The sequence below is a fragment of the Leopardus geoffroyi genome, chromosome E1, assembly GCF_018350155.1.
Source record: "Leopardus geoffroyi isolate Oge1 chromosome E1, O.geoffroyi_Oge1_pat1.0, whole genome shotgun sequence".
NCBI lineage: Eukaryota > Metazoa > Chordata > Mammalia > Carnivora > Felidae > Leopardus > Leopardus geoffroyi.
The window spans coordinates 12,577,260-12,600,551 of record NC_059330.1 but is presented as its reverse complement, the minus strand read 5'-3'; the positions used below and the strand labels follow the sequence as shown (position 1 = coordinate 12,600,551).

General features: G+C 56.7%; 1 protein-coding gene across 3 annotated transcripts in view; it reads right to left on the bottom strand.

The window, feature by feature from the left end:
• Positions 1–22,194, bottom strand: part of KCNJ12 (potassium inwardly rectifying channel subfamily J member 12) — a 45,153-nt gene extending 22,959 nt beyond the window's left edge. For 2 of the 3 annotated variants that reach the window (XM_045487663.1, XM_045487661.1), the window contains exon 1: positions 21,625–22,194. The gene's annotated coding sequence lies outside the window, so the exon portion shown is untranslated. The remainder of the gene's footprint in view (positions 1–21,624) is intronic. The other variant, XM_045487662.1, reaches the window with a different exon arrangement.
• Between the last annotated feature and the right edge of the window lie 1,098 nt (positions 22,195–23,292).

The window sequence follows — 23,292 nt, the reverse complement described above, 5'->3', positions numbered from 1 at the left end:
AGCCAAGACACGGGTCCAAGGACCCATATCAGGCCCAGTTTTCTGAGCATCCCCTGTGTAAGATCCCTTTAGAGTCCTGGGAGCTCACCTAGGAGGAAAGCAAGAAGGGACGAGGTGGGTGCCACAGACCCCGACTGCCAAATGCCCCGGGAGAGCCCTCTCCCAGATTCGCTGCACCCCAGAAGAGGGCGCCCCAGACACGAGGCACTTTGCAAACCAGGGGACCCTGGGCCGTGCCCACACAGAAGTCACCCTCTCTGGACAATTAACGCACAAATTGCGTGCACCGCCCCACAGCCGGGCCATTAGCCCAGATCCTGCGATGATTTATTCACGAGCTCCTATCTCCTTCTCATCCCCACGGCCAGCTCATCGGCCTCACTGCCTAGGCCGGGAGGGACGACCCACAGACGCTTTCCTGGCCTCGCTCGAAAACATTGCATGCTATTTATATTTCATCAGACGAGTGCACGGGATGAAACCGCTGGTGATCTGCTCCCGCAGGCAGCCGGGAGCTGAAAGCCCCACATGGGTGGCCTCTGGGAAGGGAACTCTGGCTCTCAGACAGGAGAAGTCCAGATTTCTTTCACTCTTTCACGGTGGGCCCATGCTGAGAGCCTGTGGCACAGGACCTCGGCTCACATTGACAGGGGCTTTACCTTGACTGCCTCACTGTGTCCTGACAAGGCCCCACTGGAAAGATTCTGCCATTATCCTCATTTAACAGATGAAGAACGAAGGTTCGGAGAGGTGAAGTCACGAACCTGAACCACACTGCCTGTAAGAGGCAGAGCTGGGAAGTAAACCGCAGGCAGCCCCAGAGCCTGTACCTTTACACCCCAGCATCTGGCCGCCCGGAGCCCCAGGGCAGCGCTATGAGGTCGTAGGCATCCTGTCTTACAGGTGAGGACACCAAGGCTCAGAGAAGTACAATGACTTGCTCAGGGTCACATAGCCAGGAATGGAAGTCAGGCAGGTGACCTTGACTGATAATGTGCTCTAATCCTTGCCCCGGGAGACCCCGCTGATGTGCCCAGGGAGCAGCCCCAGGAGGAGGAGAATGGCTCGGGGCAGCCAGTCTCCACTGCTACCTGAAGCCACAGCCATGCAGGGTCCCCTCACCTGCCAGGCGGTGGCCCTACCTCAGTGCCCAGCCCCGCCTCCCAGAAGCCAAGTGGAGGAGCAGGGTGGGTGGCTCTGGTATAGCTCCAGCTGTCAACACAATGACAAGCGTGAAGGGCACTCAAACCACAGCGCTACCCTCTTGTCATCGCCCTCACAGAGAAGGGACCCTCACACAGTCGGACGGGTCAGGCCTCACCAACATCGGGCTGGGGAGCTCTGGATAACCCAGAGCTCCCATAACCCCTGGATTTTCCTGAGACCCCTGGGAGCGGAGTTGGCTAGAATCCCAAATCCTGCCAGACAGACTGCCCCCTCTTTGAGCCTCAGTGTCCTCATCTATAAGATGGGAACTGACAGTGCCTCCGAGGGCTGGGGTGGACATGTGAGAATTTGGTAGCCAGCATGAGGCCGGTATGCAGTGGTCACCCAGCAAGTGGCCACTGTGCATTCACGTTATTTGCAAAGCCTGAGGTACCTCACCGGCTTGAATACAGACTGCACGAGCTTTGCAGTGGGCCAGCTCTGGGTTCAAATTCTGACTCTGTGACTCCCTGGTTGTGTACCTCGGGCACCTGGCTTCCCCACTCTGAGCCTCCGTTTCCCTGCCTGTCAGCTGAGGATGTCACTCCTTCCCTATGAGACTGTGGGAACAAACTACGTCCAGGCGTGTACAGCACTGATCTCCGACCTCAGCAAGCACTTGAGAGCCAACCAGCCCCCCCACTCGCATTTCAACGCCAAGGTCAGGGTGGCAGGCACCTCTGAGCAACCCCCGGCCAGTATCTGCCTTCTAGAGACCCTGAGAGGCCGCCATGCCAGGCCTGGCAGGGACCCAGGGACAAGAGGACTGTGGCCCAGCTGGGGAGCAGAAGGTGTCCCAGACTGGCTGCAGGGGCTCAGGGCCCAGAGAAGGGCAGGCTGTACCTGGACCACATAACGGAACAGGGTGGGGGGTTGGGGGGACCCAGCCAGGAGAGCCCCCCCTCCCCGACTTACCCTGCCTAAGCCAAAACCAGAACACCTTTCTCCTCTCCCTGGACCAGTCCACAATCCTTGCCTGAGCACCAACCGTGTTCAAGCACTGTTGAACTGAGCACTGTTCAACCGTGTTCAACCGTGTTCAGTTTCCCCATCTGTAACATAGGGGTGAGACGACGTGATTGCTGTGATGATGAATGAGTTCATAAAAAAAGAACCGTGCCTGGCATAGAGAAATATTATTAACACGTCAACATGATCAGCAGGTGCATTTGTGTGCCAGGCCCCGGGGATACGGAGGGAAGAGGCCCGCGGATCCCAGCGCTGACCACACTGTGTGTCCGTGGTCTCTGTCCAGGCCTGCCAGCTCCGGGGCTCCTCAAGCACTTTCAGGCACCCCTTTTCTATGACCCCAGCAGGGCCAGGAAAGAGTTTTTGGAAACAAAATGAATTGACAGTTTATCTGACAGTTTATCTCTGGCCACACTGAACTCCCAGCAGGCCGTTCGCCTACATGCCTTGGCCCAGGCTGTCCCCCTAACCCACAGGGTGTCCACCTCCTGGCTGACCTCTGGCTTCTTCTTCAGGCTCCCAGGCTGGGTTTGGAGCCACCCGTAACCCTCTGCAGCCCCCTGGGTTTTTCTCTGTCACAGCCCTGACCACACCAGGCACCCCTACCACCCCTGCCTCAAGCCGACCTTCTGGTCACCCAGCACGGGGCCGGGCACAGTACAAGGGCTCCGTGTCTGCGTTCAGAACAACAACAATCTACAATTTAAGCTTTTATGTTTACTAAGCATGCACTATATACCACACCTTGTCCCCAAGGACAAAGATTTCCTTGTTTAAGCTATACAAGAGTCCTACGAGGTAGATATTGTAATTTTACAGGGGAGAAACTGAGGCTTGGGGAGGTGGCCTGAGAACACTGGAGACTTCATGTGAGTCACAGCCCAGATCTGGACTCCTCTCTCTGCTCCAGCCCGTGGGGCGGCAAGAGAGGCCCGCACTGGTGACCATTAGCACCCTCAGTGCCCCAGACCCAGCTTGAAGAAGGATCCTTCTGCCAAAGAAGGGCCCTCAGTGTGGGGGCAGGACAGAAGGGGCACAGGGGCTGGCTTCACACTTGGGGGGCTGAACTGTGCATTCCAGGCCTCTGAGGCCTCATCTGTAAAGTGGGGACACTGAGACAAGCCTGGCGCCTGACACAGACCGGGCACTCGGCAATCAGTTGTTGAAGAAAAGTGTGGAGGGGCCCTCATAGCCTGGGATCCCCTGGCCTCCCTCTGCTTAGGCCTCTGCCTAGTGGTGGCGGCAGCTCAGCCCAGACAGGGGCCCCAGGCCCCCAGAAGGACATTAGGGGCCCCCAACACCAGATCGATGGCCTGCAGAGAGTGCTGGCCCTGTGAGCAAGAAAGCAAAAACACCCGAGGCCTTGCACAAGGGCAAGATGCTGCACGGGCTCTGTGTGCACAGGGAAGGGCAGCAGGGGGTGGGGCCAGCCCCGGGAACAGCCAGTGACATAAGGACAGACTGTGTGGGACCCTGAAGCTGGGCTTCGGAGGGCTTCTCCGTCAGCCAGAGCCAGACCCCTGGACCCGGGCTGAGAAAATCCCTCAAACCTCTCTGCGCCTCACGTCCTCCTTTGTAACTGGGGATACCAAGAGGACAGCATTTCCACGGTTATCTTGTGAAAACACCCATAAAACTCTGAAGCAGCAGAAGCTTCCAGTAAACGTCCTTTCCAGAGACCCAGGAGCCTGCACTTTCCCTCCAGCTGTGGGTGGAGGGCAGGTGACAGGTGAGCCAGAGAACCTGGGAACTGGGGAGACACGGGCACCGTGGCGCAGGGAACGGGGTGTTAGAGTGATGTCAAGGGACACAATAATGACTTACAAATCCAGCCCCGGCCTAGAAGCAGCCTCAGCCCCCCCCTCCCCCCCCCCCCCCCCAGAGAGCGGTGGGCTGGGCAAGAGGGGCAGAAGGTACCGAGGGTCAGGGAAAGGGGAGGCGGGGGGACCAACCCATGTATACTCCCCACGCCCACCCGCGCTGCCCTCCCCACCTGTGCCATCGGGCCACATCCACTTCACTGGCCAGGACACACACATCTCTCCCACCTGCTCACAGAACTCAGGCGCACGCCCTCTCCACGGTCAGGGCCCCTGCACGACCACCACACACACGGAGCCACGCACCCCCATCTCCAATGGCTTTCCACCTGTCTCTACAGTCCACGTCCGTCTACACTGTCCCCAAACGGGACTCATCACCACAGGCCTGGCCCTGTGAACACGGCTGGTTCACACTGACCCCATGTGCCTGGACTCCTGGGTTGTGAGGACGGGAAACAGAGAGGAGGGCAGGGGACCATGAAACCCTCCACTCGCAACAGTACCAGCATCCCCAGGCCAAGGGGAGCCAGGTGGCTTGGACGCCCTCCAAATCCAGCCGTCAGGCGCAGCCCCGGTGGGGGGCTCCTGCCGGATCCTCGGTGCTGACAGGCTGATGAGGGGGTGGGGGATCAGCTGGGTCTGTGCCTCCGCCTCAAGCAGCTGCAGTCTCGGGAGGGAGGGGTAGAGGGGGGGGTCCTATCAGGAGGTGGCATCTGTCCCCTTCCTGCCTTTCCATCCCCACTGTAGCAGGCAGGGCCCCCCTTCCCTGAGGAGCCCTGCCTGCCAGGCTGGGCACTGCTGAGCACACTCGTCCGTGACCCCCAAGCAGGCACAGGTTGAGCGCCCACTGTGTGCCGAACTTGTGGGAACTCCTAGACACAGAGCCCTGCTAGGACCTCTAGTGGGTAGCTTATTATTCCCACTTTACACATGGGGAAACTGAGGGTCAACAAAGCTCTGTGGCATGCCTGGACCGCTTCCTGTAGAAGTTGCTGCAGCTCAGGAAGAAAGACAGGATAGGAAGCCGCTTCAGAAAGCCCACCCCACCCCCGTGCAGGCCACACACTGGGCACCCTCCACTGATTGTCTTGCTTCACCGTAAGGACAGTCCTAGGAGGTGGACAGCAGGATGCCTGCATCCACCGTTCAGATGAGGAGTCCAGGCCACAGCGGCAGAGCCAGGAAGCAGTCCTGCCAGAAGGCCAAGCCGTGGCTCAGTTCCCCCAACCCGCGGGCCACCTGAAGCCCTGCTGGGAGTTGTGGGAGGTCGCCTGCCGCCCGGGGAGGGGGCAGAGGATCAGGGGAAGGTAAGAGCTCGCAGGGGAGATGCTGCTGGGCAGGGAGGGGGCTGAGCCTGGAAGTGGAGGGCAGGCCTGGATGAGAGATGAGACCGAGAGCTGGCTGAGGACACGGCTGAGGCCCGGGGTTGGCGGGGAGGAGAGGGCCCCCCAGTGAGCGCACCTCAAGGCGCTGGGGCGGATGTCGAGCCACACAGACCTTCCCAGGGGGAGCCAGGGCCCTGGGCCCAGACGGTGCTGACGGTGAGCCAGACGAACTCTGGAGGTGACCAAGGGGGACCCAGGTGACCTGGACCTGAGCAGTTTGTACTGCCACCATAGGTACAAAGATCAGGGGCAAAGGCCAAGAGGAGAAATTGGGGAAAGCGACTGGGGACACACGCAGTGAGGAGGTCTGTAGTTACAGGGAGCAGAGAAATGAGCAGAAGCCAAAGGGGAGGGGGCGGTCAAGAGAGCGTGCTTTTAGTGGCGGGAGATAATATATCCTCAGAAACCTAAACACAGGGTTGCCATATGACCCAGCAGTTCACTCCTAAGTAGGGACCCAAGAGAACTGAAAACCAGTGTTCACACATGACCACGCACATGACTGTTCCCAGCAGCACGACTCACAACAGCCAAAGGCGGAAACTGCCCTGACACCCGTCAACTGCCCAAGGATGACCAAAATGTGGTACATTCACCCATGGACTATCATTCAGCCCTACAAACCATCAAGTACTGAGCCACACTGAAGCCTGGATGAGCCTCAGAAACACTCTGCCAAGCGAAAGCAGCCAGACCCAAAAGGCCACAAGTTGGATGATTCCACGTATATGAATGTCCAGAATTGGTAAATACACAGACGCAGAAAGCAGTGGCTGCCAGGGGATGGGGGCATGGAGAGTGCGGGTTGGAGGGTGGGGGTGATTATTTAATGCGTACAGGGTTTTGTCTTGCGATGAAAACGTTTTGGAACAGGATGAGAAGTACATTTGCACGCCATTGTGAATGTATTAGATGCCACCGAATGGCTTGCTCTCAATGGTTAATTTGATGTCATGTGAATTTTGCCTCAAAAAATATTTTTTTTTGAGGAGTCACATGAAAGGGATTTGAACCCAACTAAAGCCTGACAGATGCAAGGCTAACTCCTCACACCCACTCAGCGGGGCCACGGCCACGGCCCAGAGAGTGGGAAAGAAACGCTTGCTGTTGCAAGAAAGAAGGAAACAATAGCAGAGCACTGCATGGCCTCCGGGCCACCTGCAAGGCCCCCTCCTTACTCACGCTGCTCCAGCCATGATGTTCTGTTCTCCACACCAGTCCCTGACCCCGATGGGGGAACACCACCTACCTTTGGCCTCTCCCCGGGCCCTCTTCCCTCCGATATGCTCCTGGCTCCTCCCTGACTCCATGAAGGTCTCCGATCAGATGTCCCCTTCCCTCCCGTGTATTCTACGGTCACTTATTCAGAAATCTATGCTCAGTTGCCCCTTGACATGTGAGGGCAGGGGGGTGGCATCCAGGACTACTCGTTTTCCAAGACTATTTTGTAGAGGTGTTCTAGGTTTACACCAAAATCGAGGGGAAGGTACAGAGATTTCTCATATACCCCCTGAGTCTACACATGCACAGCCTCCCCCACTGTCAACATCACTCACTAAAGTGGTACATTTGTTACAATTGGTGAACTTAAACTGACACACCATAATCACCCAGAGTCCACAGTTTACCTTAAGGCTAACCTCTGGCGTTGTACTTTCTATGGTTTTGGACAAATGTGTAATGACTTGTATCCATCATTATGGCATCATACAGAATAGTCTCACTGTCTAAAAATCCTCTGTGCTCTACCTATTAAACTCCCCTTCTCCACGCCCGGCAACCACTGACCTTTTTATTGTCTGCATGGTTTTGCCTTTTCCAGAATGTTACATAGTTGGAATCCTACAGCATATAGCTTTTCCAGACTGGCTTCTTTCACTTAGTAAATTTGCACTTAAAGTCCTCCGTGTCTTTTCATGGCTTGATCTCTCTCTCTCTCTCTCTTTTTTTTTTTTTTTGTTTTTTTTTCTGAATAAGGTTCCATTGTCCGGATGCACCACTTATCCATTCACCTATTGAAGAACATCTTGGTTGCTTCCAAGTTTGGGCAATCGTGACTAAAGCTGCTATAAACATCTGCGTGCCGTTTCTGCGTGGATGTAAGTTCTCGACTTTGTTAGGTAAATACCAAGAAGTATGAGTCCTGGATCATACGGTAATAGGATGTTCAGTTTTTAAGAACCAAACATCTTCCCAAGAGGCTGCACCATTTTGCATTCCCACCGGCAATTACAATTCCTCTTGCTCTGTGTCCTCGCCTACATTTGGTGTCAACAGTATCCTGGATTCGGGCCATTCTAATAGGTGTGCAGTGGCATCTCGTTGTTTTAATTTGCATTTCCCCGATGACATATAACGTGGAGTGTCTTTTCCTATGTTACCTGCCATCTGTGTATCTTCTTTGCTGACACGTCCATTCAGGTCTTTGACCCATTTTCCAATTAGGTTGCTTGCTTCCTATTGTTGAGTTGTAAGACTTCTTTGTATATTTTGGATAACAGCCTTTTATCAAATGTGTCTTTTGCAAATATTTTCCCCAAGTCCATGGCTTGTCTTCTAATTGTCTTAATACTGCCTTTCCCAGAGCAGAAGTTCTTAATTTTAATGAAGTCTGGCTTGTCAATCATTTCATTCACGGATCGTGTCTTTGGTGTGGCTAAAAAGGCATCACCAGATCCAAGGCCATCTAGGTTTTCTTCTATGTTATCTGCCAGGAGTTTAATACTTCTGCATTTTACATTTAGATCTATGATCCAATATGAGTTAACTTTTATGAAGGGTGCAACGTCTATGTCTAGGTTTTTTTTTTTTTTTTTCTTATGAATGTCCAGCTCTTCCAGCCCCTTTTGTTGAAAAGACTATCTTTGCTCCATCGTCAGAGCTGGTTGACAATACTTATAGGGGTCCATTTCTGGGTTCTCCACTCTGTTCCTTTGATCCATTTGTCTATTCCTGTGTCAATACCACACTGTCTTGATACCTGTAGCTTTATAGCAAGTCTTGAAGTCACGTGGTGTCAGTCCTCCGACTTTGTTCTTCTTCAATAGTATGTTGGGCTCATCTGAGTCTTTTGCCTCTCCATATGACTTTAATCAGTTTGTTGATATTCATAAATTAACTCGTATTTTTTTAAAAATTTTTTTTAACGTTGATTTATTTTTGAGACAGAGAGAGACAGAGCATGAACGGGGGAGGGTCACAGAGAGAGGGAGACACAGAATCGGAAACAGGCTCCAGGCTCTGAGCTGTCAGCACAGAGCCCGATGCGGGGCTCGAACCCTCGGACCATGAGATCATGACCTGAGCCGAAGTCAGACGCTCAACCGACCGAGCCACCCAGGCGCCCCAAAATTAACTCGTATTTTGATCAGGATTCCATTGAGTCTATAGATCAGACAGGGAAGAGCTAACATCTCGGCAATATTGAGTCTTCCTATCCATAAACACGGAATATCTCTCCATTTATTTAGTTCTTCTTTGATTTCCTTCATCAGAGTGTTGGAGTTTCCCTCTTAAAGATCTTGCATATATCTTGTTAGACTTGAACCTAAGCACTTCATTCCAGGGAGTGCTAATATCAACGGTATTGTTTTTAATCTCAAATTCCACTTGTTTGTTGCTGGTATATAAGAAAGCAATTGACTTTTGTATATTAACCTTGTATCCTGCAACATTGCTAAAATTGCTTATTTGTTCCAGGGCTTATTTGTTTTTTGTCAATTCTTTCAGACGTTCCTACATAGACAATCATGTCATCTGTGAACAAAGACACTTTTATCTTTCTTCCCAGTTTGTATATCTTTTATTTCCCTTTCTCGCCTAATTGCATTAGCAAGGACTTCCAGTATAATGCTAAGAAGGAGTGGTGAGAGGGGACATCCTTGCCTTGTACCGGATCTAAGTGGGAAAGCTTAAAGTCTCCCGTCATGAAATATGATGTTAGCTATAGGATTTTTTTGTAGATAGTCTTTATCAAGGCAGGAAAGTTCCCCTCTAGTCCTAGTTTGCTGGGAGTTTTGACAATGAATGGCTGTTGTCAGGGCTTTGTTTTGTTCCCTAGAGAGTCCTGGTACTTGCAGAAAGTGCTGGCCTACGGTGAGCCCTTAATGCCCACCTTTGGAAGAAACAGGTGCAGAGTGTAGAGAAGTGTCTAGCAGAGAGAGGGAGACTCACCACAGTGACGATCTTGGGTAGGTGCGAGGGATGGGGGCCCAGTGGGCAAGGCAGGAGATCATTCCATCCGCAGGAAAGAGAAGAAGGCGCGCTGAGGGGCACAGGTGCCAGGACATGGGTGGCTGCGGTGGGAGCAAGTAGAAGTTCTCTTCTTTGATTTTCTCAGTGAAAGAGGAGGCCACACTGTCAGCTAAGGGTCCGGGACCTTGAAGTGAAGGGCAGGGCCCCAGAACTGAGGGAAAAGGTTCTGGAACAGGCAGGAAGGGGACAGGCCTGGGATCAGCAGGGTAAGCGGAGAAGCAGTACCTGGAGTGAGGTGGGGCTAACTGGCCCACCCCAGGCAACAGACTCAGGGGTTCGTGTCCCTTACGTCTTTCTCCCTGGTGTCTAGAAGGGTCGGGGTATGCCCAAGAGGCAGGTGGCAAGAAACCTCTCTGCCCCAGGCCCTGCCCAGGGCCCCAGGGATGGCTCTGAAGGACTCTCTAAGGTCTCCACTGGCTGGAAACTCACCCTGGGAGGCACTGGTGTAGAGACACCTCCTTAGGGTGCCTTCTCTGCTCTGCCAATCCCCACCGTCCTCTGCAGAAACTTCTCCTCAGGCCATGGGTTAATTTAAGTCCATAATTAAAGGAATCAGTGAGTGAAGGAAGAAGTGATCAACGGCTCCTCTGTCTGCCCAGGCACCAGAGCGGCTGCCATCACATCCCGGGGCATCAAATAACATTCGTGGCCAGGTCTACAGACAGTGTGCTGTGCCTCCACCCCATATCCACAGACCCACAGAACTCAGCTGGGGGTGGGGTTGGGGCTCCAGGGACGTGGGACCAATAAACAGACGTGAGAAATGGATGAAGGGGAGGAACCCCGACCCTGAGAGCTTTAGCAAGACCTCGACCTAAATCTTTCCCCTGCACGAGCCTCCCAACACACAGTAGGTGCTCAAGCGATGACCTTTCTGCTCTAGTCCTGTGGGGGTAAGAATGAGGGAGATTGGATGGACGCCGTGTTCGGTGGCCGAGGTCTCAGGGGACAGAGGACAGCAGGTCATTCAATGTGGGCATCAGCTCTGCCGCTCCCTCCCTCTTGGGGCTTCAATTTCTCCCCCTGCAAAATGGACAGAACTCTGGGAGCCCTCCATCGTCTAGAGCTCTGTAATAGTGTTAACACTTGGCACACACGATCGCAGTTTAAACGGGGTGTAGACTTAGCCCCATTTCTCAGAATAAGGGAGTGAGGCTCAGAGAGGTGAAGCTGCTTGCCTCAAGACACACAGCTAGCAGAGGGCGACAGCCCCATTGGAATCTAGGCCGACCTGGCTCCTGCCCAACATCGCATTTCCCGGATCCTTGGCCAGGGCATCTCTGCCCCCTTGGGGGAGAACATGCCTTTGGAGAGAAACTGAGGCCCGCTCATAGGGCCTGTCAATCTGGGTTCAAATGCTGTTTTGGCCACCTGTGTCCCTCAGTGGCTCCTCTCTCAAGCCCTACGCCCCGCCTGGCCAGGACGTTTTGAGAATTAAATGAGATAATGTTCGGGAAAGCACTGAGCACAGCACCTGGCACCAGAAGACACTGGGTAAACAGTCATTTTCATTATTATTTTTGGGTGCCAAGTCTCAGCGAAACGTCACGTCACTTCCTGAGAAATAAAGGCACCCGGTACCACCACGGGCTGCTGATTTCACCACCAGGGCATGCATTTTGCTAAAGCCCCCAAAACGTCCTGACGGCCACCGGAAGCCAAGGGAGGGGCTGAGGACACCCAGGCTCTCCTGGCCACGTGGCATCAGGCCAGGGCATCGCAGCGGCTCATCCGTGGTGGCCCGAAGCGGGGGCGACGGCGGGAATAAAACCCAGCCCCCTCCCTCTGGCAACTTCGAGCTCTCAGGGAAACCCAGACCCCTGAGGAGCCCACCCCTCAGGCTCCGGGCGCAGACTGGACTGTTGAGAGACACGATGGGCTGCGCGCGGCCTCTCTGAGACTCCGTTTGGGCATCTGCAAGACGAGGCAGCCGCTTCCTGTCCCTGGCGTTAGTCACGAAGACCCACTGCGATGAGAAAGGGCAGGGGCATGCCACCTGACTCCCAGTGACCTGAGCCTGGGGGAAGGATGAAGGTCAGGAAAACAAGGTCCTTGCAGGAGCTGGCTGCGGCCAGAAAAGCTATGGGAAGGTGTCTGGATGTAAAGAGCTGCCCCACCTGACTCCAGAACAAGAGACGGGCAGATGAAGCAACAAGCAACAGAAGTGCAAGGGCCACCGTCACAGCCAGGACTGGCAGGGGCTGGGTGGCCAGCGACACTGGCGGCCGTGGGTGCGAGGGCGCAGGCTCGCTCGGCTCTGCCGAGAGGTGAGGACGCCGGGATGACCCGGAGGAGGGCACAGCAGTGACGGCTCTCGACGTCACAGAGGCACAGGCCCTCTGACCCCACAGGGCCATTTCTGGAACGTTTGGCTTGGGCAACCCAGGCATGGGGACCTAAGTCCGGGCAGGAACAGCCCAGGGGTGGGCGGAGACACAGAAGCGTATCAGAATGAGGCGGGCTGACTAAATGGAAACTCAGCCTCGCATGGGAAACGCCAGCTAGATTTTAAAACCATTTCACTGGTTGGTATCCTAACAAAAGGTGTCACACACACCCCATCCCAGGGCTACGTGTTTCATCTGACTGCTCCCAACAGCCTAATGGACAAAGGACCCTAATAGCCCCATTTTGCCAATGAGCAAACTGAGACACAGAACAGCTGAATAATTTGTCCAAGGACACACAGCTGGCACAGTAGCAAAGATCAGGCATGTAACCCCAATGCTGTATGTCTCCAAAATACATCGCTAAAATAGAATATGTTTCTTAAAAAAGAAAGGACAGCGTATCCAGGTTGACCATGTGTAGTGGGTTGAATGAAAGCCCCCCCCCCCCGCAAAAGATATGTCCACCCAGACACCTGTGAAAGTGACATTATTTAGATAAAAGGTATTTGCAAATAAAATTAACCCAAGGACCTGGAGATGAGATCATTCTAGATTAGGATGGGCCCTCCATCCAATGACAAGTGTCTTTAGAAGAGAAGAAAAGAGAAGACCAGACAGGACACGACAAGACACAGAAGAAGGCTGGGTGAAGAAACGGGCAGAGATTGGAGGGATGTGTCTATACGGCAAGGAACACCAAGTTTTGGTGTCAGCTACAGAAGCTGGGAGAGAGGCATGGAATGATTCTCCCTCAGAGCCTCAGCAGGAAGCAAGCCTGCCGACCTCTTGATTTCAGACTTCTGGCCCCCAGAATTGGGATATAATAAATCTGTGTCGTTCTAAGCCACTCTGTTTGTAGTAATTTGTTACGGCAGCCACGGGAAACTAATACAGGGTGCAGTTTGCTCCCCACTGTCCCTGCGTCTGTTTTCCTTTCTGGGACCTGGCTGATTGTCCCCCCTGGACTGCTGCCTCCATGCTCCTTCCACCACCCGGACACAATTTCAAGTGTATGTGTTCATTCAACCCATTTTCCCTAGTGTTCCCATTTCACAGATGAAGAAACTGATACCACTGGCTCGGATCGCTGCTCCAGAGGACCCCTGGAGCCTGCCCAACCACGGCTGGTCCTGCGACCACCAGGAAGGTAGCTGGGTCAGGACAGGGCCCAAAGCCTGGTCACCTGGCCCTGGAGCTTCAGAACTAGGGCATCTGCTGCAGGATGAGGGCCAGGCCCCAGGGGTGCCTGTGAGGCTGCGGCTGGCAGGGTCCACAGAGGAAAGGAGGAAGGCAGCCAGGGGCTCCTCATTATGCAGCCCCCAGGGAGGGGCTGGACCATTCTGTAGCTGCCCCAGGGTCTGCTGGGGGCACCCCTTCCAGGGGTCCTGAAGGCTCCCCAGGGCCCAGGAGGGGGCCTGGCCGCCCCAGCCAGGCAGGTGCTGCCGACAGCTTGAAGCTCAGCAGGCCAAGAATATGGGCACGGTTGAGCCTCCGGCCCGAATGGCAGAGGGCGGGGGAGCAGAGAGAGAGAGGAAACTGCCCTGCCCTGCCCTGCCCTGCCTTGACCGCAGAGCCAAAGCCAAGAGGGATGAAAAAGTGGGTGCCCAGATGTGGGCCTGGTGTCCACACCCATTTCGTAGATGAGGAAACTGAGACTTGGGGTCCAGGAGCAGTGGGGGGTGATTCACACCCCTCTCGGACTTAGGCCAGCAGATCCTCTCCACCAGGGGCCCTCAGTGGACCGAGGCAGGCAGTGTCTTTCAGATTCAGGCTCAAACCAGGTTATGGGAATGATGGGCTCACCAAGCAGGTGGTAGACATCTGAGATGGAGAAGCTCAGAGATGAATCAGGGGTGACCGATTCCCCAGAGGCCCTTCTGAAGACCATGAAGAAGTAAACGATGGCAGCGAGCACCTTCCCCGTGGTGCATGAGCTGTGGGTCACTAAGGCCCAGAGGGGGTGGGATCTGCCCCGGGGCAGGGAGCTTCGCGGTGGCATGGGGACCGAAGGGGGCTGGGCTGGGGGCTCCGAGGTTCGGAAGATTGAAGAGTGCAGGTTCCCAGGCTCTACCCCAGACCCTCCGAACCAGAATCTCTGGGGATGGAGCATGCTCCCAGAGAGGTCTGAGGAAGGAGGTACCCCGTCCAGGATTCGGCACCTCTCCCACGGCTTAGATGCGCCAATTCTGCAACTCTGTAATCTCGGTCTCAAAGAGGTTACAACTTCCCAACTCAAAGAATCCAGGACCCGTACGCTTGGGTGGCTCTGGATATTCAAAGACTCCACAGCTAAGACTCTATGATCTGGACTCTGTGACTCAGCCCTCAAGCCAATGCCCATCAAAGGAGAAAGGATGAAGTCCCTGGGTCTGGAGCCCTGGGGCACCAGCAGGGACAGTGCGTATGGAATGATCCCACGGGGGAGAAAAAAAACCAGAAAGCAAGAAAGGAAGAAAGGGGAAAGGGAACTATAGATGTTGGCATGTTTATATAACTACATTCACATGTTTGCGTAAGCACTCAGACAATCCAGAAAGTTCTCTAATAATGGTCACCTCAAGAACATAAAGCTTTGGGCTGGGGTGAGGCGGAAGACAGAGTCTGAGAAGGAGAGATTCACTTTCTATCCCTACACTTGTTTAATACTTTACCATGAGCATGTAACACTCTAATAATTAAAAACGATAATGATTCATGGGGAAAAAAAAAAGGCATGACAAAGTCTATGCTTCCTTATGTGTTTGTTCGCTTGTTTCTTTTATCCTCTTCCACCCACCAAGACATCAGCCGCGATCCCAAGGCACAGGGCACAGCTCACCGTACTCGCTCAAGAGCTAATCGTGGAAAGCATGAATAGCGCCGAAATCCTGACATCCCCAGAGCCTGCACACTAATAACTTGACCGGTGAGACCTCTCCGAGAAGGGAAGGGAGGGGCCTGGGAGAAAAGAGATGCCAGGGGCTGGTCCTGAGGATGGGGTGGCACCGCGATTCCCAGGTCCTGTCACACCCTGCTTCCACGAGGCCACAGTCAAGGCCCCTAGGAAACCCCACTTTTGAGCTCCCTACCTGCCCCCAGATCCCCACGCCCTGCATCCACCTCTGCCCTCCACGTGACCCAGACAGGCCTCACACTCTCTGGGCCTTACCAAGCTCTAGTCCCGCGAAGGAATGGGGCGTGAAGGGATGGGGCCAGCTCCCCCCGGCCATCCCCAGTCCTCCTCAGGCCCCCACAGGCCCGAGTGGAAGCCTGGCCTGGCCTTGGCCCGGAACCAAGAGCCCAGAGGCATAGGGTCGGGGGCAGGAGGCAGGCGGCTGCTACCACCCAGAACGCCAGCTGCTGGCAGTGATTTATTTTTGCTTTAAGTGCTGGAGAATTGCAGGGCTGCAGCCGCCAGCTCAGGGGGCTCAGGCTGCAGCTGGAAGGAGAGGGAGGTGGGCAGGAGGTGGGGGCCGCACAGCCCCTCCCTGACCTCTCTTGCCCTCAGCCTCTCAGAGTCTCCATCACACACACACACACAGACACACACACACTCACACACACGCGCGCGCGCACACACACACACACACAGAGCTCAGGACCTCCCTATCTCCACATGCTCCCTCCTCCCCGCCCCAGCTCTCCTAAGTAAGTCTCAGAACAGCTGCAAGGAGGCTCTAGGGGGCAGAGAGTCTCGACCAAGACCCCCCACCTTGCTTCTGAGACATTTCACCACCTCTGGCTGGGGCTGTCCCTCTCTGGCCCACTCCCACCTTGGGATGTCATATTCACCCTTCCCGCAGGACACCCACTCACAGGTCAGAGGCTGATGACAGTCACAGGCAATCTGGAGATAGCTCTGGTTTTCATTATGACCTGATCCCTTTTCTGCCCGGAGGGTGGGCCTCAGGAGACAGTGCCCTGCCCTGGGGCACATCTGGCTAAACGGCCGCTGGGCCCCTGGGGTTGCTGAACAGCCCTGGCCGAGGCCCGGCCCCTCGGGAACCTGTCTGCACATCCACAGAAGGAGTGTAAGCCTTAGGTTGGCAGAGGTGATGGGGTGATCTGGGAGAGCCAAGGGGCTGTGCTTTGCCAGCTAGAAGGCTTATAGGTTCTTTTTACAGCTGGAAAGCTGCTAAAGTTGGTAATGGCCAATCTTGAAACATAAAATGTTTCAACCTGGGTGTGGTGCTCAAAAACAGAGACTGTGCAGAGGAGGTAAAACACACCGACACAAAACAGAAGGCCGATGGGCATGTGAAAGTGCTTAATTGGGCAAGAAATGGAGACACTGTCCCCTCTGCCACCCCCAGCCCCTGCAGCCGGCCTCCACACATTCTACTGAAGGCCCAAAGATTTATAAACGTGAAGAGAAGCGCTGAGGACCGAGCGGCCCTGACCCTCTGCACCTCAGTTTGCTTAGATCTGCAATGGGAATGTGGTTTCTGCCCCTCACAGGGTGGGGATGGGGGACGCCCTAAGCTGCAAGCAAGCCAAAGGCCAGGAACACGGCAAGGTTCAGAGCTTGAAGCAGATAAGGTCACAGACAGAAAGAGCTCAATGCAGAGTTGGGGCCTGAAAGAAATGCCACTTCTCTCCCCCTCACAGACAGATGGCAGGCCAAGGGCTCAGAGGAGAGGTCTGAAAGCTGGCTCTGCCCCCGACAAGCTCCTCAGTTTGGGGACAGTGATGTCACTTCTCCGAAGCTCGGTTTTCTTATCTGCAGAATGGGATGATAATTGTGGCTACCACTGCTACTATCTATCAAGCACCGCACATGGAGGAAGCAACCCATTCATTCCCCACATGTGTATTGAGCATCTACTACACACAGGGTAGTGCTGTAGGTGCTGGGGACGTAGCTGGGAACAAATAAGACCAAAACCTCTGCACTTAAGGCACTTATATCCCAGTGGGGGAGACAGACAATAAACAAGATAAGCAAATAAAACATAACATGGTGGATGGCATTAAATTTGACGCGTCGAAAAAAGCAAGAGAGGGAATGTGGGCAAAGGGAGCCCATGGTGTCATCCAGGAGAGGCGTCATGGAGGAGGTGGCCTTTGGACAAGACCTGAAGGTGGTGAAGGAGGAGGCTTTGTGGGGATCTGGGGAAGAGTGTTTCAAGCAGAGGGAGCAGCAAGTGCAAATGGCCTGGGGCAGGAGCAGGCCTCAGGTGTTGGAGGCACAGCAAGGAGAAAGGCAGGGCGGCCTGAGGAGAGGGAGACAGTGGGGGGGGGGGGGCAGAGAGGGTAGTACCAGACTGTGCAGGGCCCTGTGGACCACAGTGAGGAGTGTGGCTTTTATTCTGAGTTGAGGGCAAAAGGGGGGGGGGGGAACACGGGAGGATCCTGAGCCCAAGACCAAGACGACAGCACCCAGAGTGTGTCAAGTACACAGTAGGTGCTCAAGTAAGCATGGCCACTCTGAAGGCTTTATCTTTGTTCCCTGGCCCTTCCCCAAGCCTGAGTCCCCCAAAGAGACCCAGACCACAGATGATGGAAGGAGGGGGAGGCTTCAGTTGCCCAAGTGGTGGGAGTGCTCAGTCCAGGCTGGTTGAAGGGGGACGGGTCCCTGGCAGGATCCAGGAGGCTGCTCCCACTGACTCTGGGGCAGCACCAACGCACAGCCGGGGTAGACCTGCTCCCCGGGATCACTGAGAAAGGGGCCCCCGCTCCTCTCTGGCCGTGCAAATGGAACTCTGTCTGATGTTACAGGGCCGAAGGCCAATTAGGGGGCTGGACCAGGGGTCCCCAAGGTCCCCTCAGCCTCACGCTGCCTCTGCAGCTGCCACTTCCGCAGCTGGGCAGGAAGACCTGCGCTATGGAACGTCAGGGGGGGTGGATGGAGAGAAGGGGTGGAGAAGGGGAGGGGTACAAGACACACAGCAGGAGCAGGAGGCCTGTGTCTGAGGCCCTCTCCCGCTGCAGCAAACCACTTAGCCTCTCTGGGCCTCAGTTTCCCCACATGTCCAAGGACAGGCTGCACTGGAATGACAGATTCTCAAGGCTCTGGTGCCACATTCCCCTCCTTCGTGCAGCTCCCTTTCCACACCCCCATTTCTGCTCAGATCCCCCCTACCCAGAAGCACACACGAAAGCTCACGTTTCTACTCCCCCCCTCCCAGGTGTTCTCAGGGGTCCCCCCAGCTGCGACTTTGATCCCACTTCACAGATGATAAACTGAAGACCACGAGGAGAAGTGACTCAGCCCCGCTCATCTTGGCTGTGTGCCCTGAAGCCTCCTCCCAAACAGTGAGATTCTCGAGGGAAGGGGCTGGGTCTCCATTCATTCACCACCAGTTTATTAAGCATCTCCTGTATGCCGGGCACTACACCGGGACCACGGCTGAGGGTGCCAGGGTCTCCACCACTAGAGCTCACGGCCCGCCACAGCTCCCATCATCACAGCGAGGCCTCTGCGGCCAGAGAAAGCGGCCCAGACACAGACCCACCAAACATTTACAGGGCACGCCAGGCCTTCCCCAGGTCCCAGGGATACCGCCACCTGGGCACTGGGATGGCGAGCAGGCACTCTGCAGCCAGCCTGGCACACAAACGCAGCCGGGCAGGGTGTCTGGGGAATAGAGGAGGGTGCAACTCCGTCCCCGGGAGAGCGCCAGGGCTCTGGACCAGAGGGACACAGGTTCCAGTCCCTCCCGGTCCCTCCTTGGGCCTCAGATCTCCTGTCTGTACAATGGAGCTAATGCCACCCTAGGTACTGGCAGACCATTAGGAAATTAAATCAGGTGGCAGAGTGCTGGGCCCTCGGCCAGTGCCCGGCGAGGGCTCCAGTCCCGCCTGCGGCCCGGCTCCTCTGGAAAATCCGCCTGCCTCAGTCCAGCCCCGCCCCCACCCCACCCCCAAGGCTCCTCTGAAGCCTCCAACCTCCCTGCCCCGCCTGCGGCCCAGTTTCAAGCCGGCTTTCTTTCTTTTATCTTCGGCCTTTGCTGTCTTCCTATCACGCAGCCAATTCCCCTGGTCCAGCCAGCCTGCGGGCCCGAGCCCACACCCACCACACCTTGGAGTGGCCGGCCCAGCCTCCACCCTCCCGCTGCCCACGAGCTGCCTCCCTCTCAGCCTCTTCTCTGTGCCAGCCTATGGCAGGGCTCCAGCTGCAGGCCCCAGGGGAGGGGCAGGTGTGCCCATGTGTCACTCACAGCAAAGCCCTGGCGGGGGCCCAGCACCGCACACCAGGTGCACCTGTCGGAAGGATGGCCCAGCCCAGAGCCAAGAGGCAGCGAGACCAAGAGTGGCCATCGGGTGGGCTCTGAGGGAGCACCAGCAGCCTTCAGCCTGGGGCTGGGCGAGGGCCGCAGGGGTTGCCGGGAGTGACGACGCAGTTGCTTCTGCCCCAGACGTGTGCCAAGGCCGCCGGGTGCCATGCCCGGTGCTGCCAACTGTGGCCCAGGGCACCAGAGGGAACTGTTCACAAGCAGAACCCGTCCCAGTACCGCATAACTGCAGGGAACTGCTGTCATTGTTACTGTTATTACTATCTTCATTGTTGTCACTATTATTTCACTGCTGCAGGGCCACCGATGTTACCTCGTTCTGCTTCAGGAAGACTTGAGGGGAGGGACACTGTGGCCCTGGGACAAGAAGCTTGACGGGGCAGCCCCCTGGCCTGGGAAGAGCTAGATGATTCTGCTCAAACCCCTGACTCGCTGTGTGGCTTTGGGCAAGACCTTGCCCCTCTCTGGGCATATCTTCCTCGCAGCACAGCACAGCTCTCTGAACATCCCTGGATCGGGCAGCAGCCTCCACCACATCCCTTCCTGAGCAGCCTGGAAGCCCTACGGGGGCCTAACGGGGCAGGTGGCCATGATGGGGACAGAGGTCCAGGGGCGGGCCAATAAACCCAGAGCTCCGCCAACACCCAGCATTTACAGAGCACCCCCTACCTATATGCATTCAGCAGCGCACCAGTGGAGAAGAGGGGACCCCTGTCATCTGGCACACTGGAGCGCCCGTTCTTGTCCCCGGGAATGCTCAAGCAAGTCCTTCCTCCTTGCACCCTATTGCCCCTAAGGGGTCTTGACCCCGCCTGAAGGGATCCCGTCCAACATCTCCTTCTTAGAGCTGCCAACCTCCAGTCCCCTGGCCGGAGAGAAGGGACCACCAGAAAGCTGATGGCAGACTTTACTGAAGATTCTCTTTGGGCTCTGAGCACGAGGAGTGGGGTGATTTTCTGAGAACAGAGGAGCGGGGACTTCACAAAAAAAAAGACCATAAGCCTCCAGTGGGCCCAAGACTGGGACCTCCTCCCTAACGCTCCGGCCATATGGCAGCGGCCTAGGGAGGAAGTCCCCGGTGAAGGGCCACAAAGGAACAACCTAGCAGAAAGTGAGCCTGGGGTCACGGCGAGGCAGCGGGACTGGCCTTACTCGGCACCTAAGGGAGAGGGTCAGGGATAAGGCCGGAGGCTAACGCCTTGTAGGTTCTACCTTCCAGAGGTGGCTACTGATTTCAGCGGCATATGGGCACCTCCGTGCTCCTGGAAGACAGAGCCTGTGAACCTGGGTTCCGGGAGGTGGGTATGGGGGCAGGGGCAGGAGGTCCCCCGCACTTTACTCCAGGGCTCCAACCTGGGCACAGGGAGCAAAGAATAAAGTAGAACGGATCACAGGCAGTGCAGCACTCCCGGATGGGTACACCCCCTACGAAATGGGCAGCAGGGTGAGGGGCCAGGAGAACCTCCCAAAACAGAAGACCATCTCTAAGGAAACACTTTCCTGTGACCTCCCATTCTAAACACAGGTTTTAAAATATTCACATGACCAGTGCACACTCAATCAGGACCGGCAGCAGAGACATGCGCTGGGGCCTCAACTCCCATGTGAAGCACCCCCCCACACACACAGGAGCTCCCCACCCCAGGTGCCACTCCAGTGAGCCCCCTGGTTCCCCACGCCGCTTCCCCATAGGGCATCGGGAGCAGAGGTGAGCACCAAGGAGCCACTCCTGCCATGAAACCCTGGGGGCTTCTCAGCTGAGGGGTCATCGCCTCTGAGATCAAGGCCGACTTCTAAAAGCAAAAAGGTGCGGCTGGAGTTGGCGGCTGGCTAGCGGAAAACACCATTTCCAGAATATTTTTACTCCATTAGAGCCCGGGAGGTGGGAGAGAGAAAGGACTCCGAGGACCCGCAGATCTAGGGCCTGGAGGCATTTTCGGGCCGCTGGTAGACTGCGCCCCCTCTGCACCCCCACTTTAATCCCGGGGTCTCCGGGAAGGTCACGCATAGGATTGATGCCGCGCGCGAAAGTGCCTCCCCACGCTCCCTCCCGAGCCCCCATGTGCGAGTTGGCCAGAGGGGGGCCGAGGGCGCCTCAAAGTTTCCCGGAGCGCCCCCAGGACGAAGGTTAGCAAGGAGCAAAGTTCCCTGGTGGCAGTAGCCGGAGACATGGCAGGGGAAGAAAAGCTCGCAGTCAGCATTTCCTCCGATGGCTCACCAAGGGAGGAAAAAAAAAACAGAAACGAGAGGAAGAAAAAAACCTCCCGCCCCACCTTCCCTGTTGCAGCACCACCTCGTGCTCGCTCCGGGCCGGGGAGGGGGGCCTTCGGGATACCGGAGTCGGGCCCCCGGGGGGCCGGGCGCCGGGCGGCCGCGCACTTACCTCGGTCAGTGCCCCGGGCGCGGCGCGCTCCGCGTCCTCCGAGCTCCGGGCGGCCGTTCCTGGCCCCGGCAGCCGCCGCGCTGGCTGCATCGCCGCCGCCGCCTCAGGGCAGCCCCCGGGGGCGCTCCATGCCAAGGGGCGCGTCAGTGTGGGGCGCCGATCTCCCCGGTTCAGCCACGGGTCGGGGGCGCGCGCCTGGACGGCGCCCCCGGCCGCGGGGCGCTCGCTCTGGCCGGCGCGGCTGGCGTCCGTCCCTCCGTCCGGCTGGGAGCGCGGCCGGCCCACCCCCTCCCCCGCCGGCTGTTATCTGATCCCGGGCAGGGCCGGGCGCGCTCGCCTCTACGCCCTGGCGCCCCGCGCCTCCCCGCCCGCTCCGGCCGCGCCAGCCCCTCGCCCCCGGCTACCGTTCCCAGGGAGGCGATGGCAGCGGCAAGGCCCGGGGAAGGCGGGGAGAGCGGAATGGAGGGCGAGGAGGCGGCGGGAGGCAGAGGCTCGGCGCGCACCCAGCTCCGCGCCCCGCTGCCACCAGAACCGGGCTCGGCAACTCCTCTAACTCTCCGCCGAGAGCACGCCCGCCCCGCGCCGCGCCGCCGCTGCCCCCGCCCACCCGGGCCCTAGCCTGGCCCAGAGCGCCCCCAGCCCCGGGCCGCCCCCCACACACACACCGCCAGCCACTTGCGCAATGGGGCGCGCGCGCGCACACACAGACACACACACACAGAGGCATGTCCTCCAGGGACACGCGCACACACAGGTGCATGGCCAGCGCACAGACAGGCAAGGGAATCTTGCACACACGCGTCCACACAGCCTGGTACACAGCTCAGGTGCCAGCATACAAGCATGCAAAACGCATGTCCTGACACGCATGATGGTTCCAAGTGCACAGGTGCATACACACTCACACGTGTGCATGCAGGGGGGTATCTGCACGTGTGCATACGTGCACACAGATCCTAGCTTGTACATCATTCCCATGGAATCCTTTCTTTTTGCACACCAGGCATACACTCTATGCACACTCATATACATACATCATTTCCCCCTCTTTAATAGCATCTCTCTCCTCCCCATCTTGTGCTCTGTTTGGCTTCTCCCATCTCCTTCTTTCTCCTCCGTGCTCCTCCCCCCTACTCTCTCTCTCTCTCTCTCTCTCTCTCTCTGCTGACTTGACCCCCATGTGACCCTCTTCTCTTGCCACCCCAGCAAGGCTCAGGCTCTCTTCCCAGCCTGTCCCCACTCGCCCTACCCTCCCAGCCTCCTGGGGCCTATTGTCTGGGCCTCAGATCTCTCAGCCTCCCGCCGGGCCCAGGCCTTTCATCCTGGCAGACAGACCTGCCCGACTGGGCCTTGGCCCAGGAAGACCCCATTTTATCACCAGTCTGACCCCTTGTTCAGCCTTGGGGCCACAGAATTGGGCCAAGGAGGCAGGTCTGTGCCCGGAGCACAAGCCTCAAAGGGCTTCCTGGCCCCCTTGGCTTCCAGCTTCCCCTTTAATGTGAAATATAATTATGTGTCTGCACAGCAGGGAGACTGGCTGCAGGATTCTAACCAAGGAGGATGGCTCTCTGGCCACCGCCCAGATTGCTGGCGGCTGAGACAGAGCGGTCTGCAGGCCCCACCAGCCCCAGGCTCCCAGCCCCAGGCTCCAGGCCGCTGGCAGCTGGT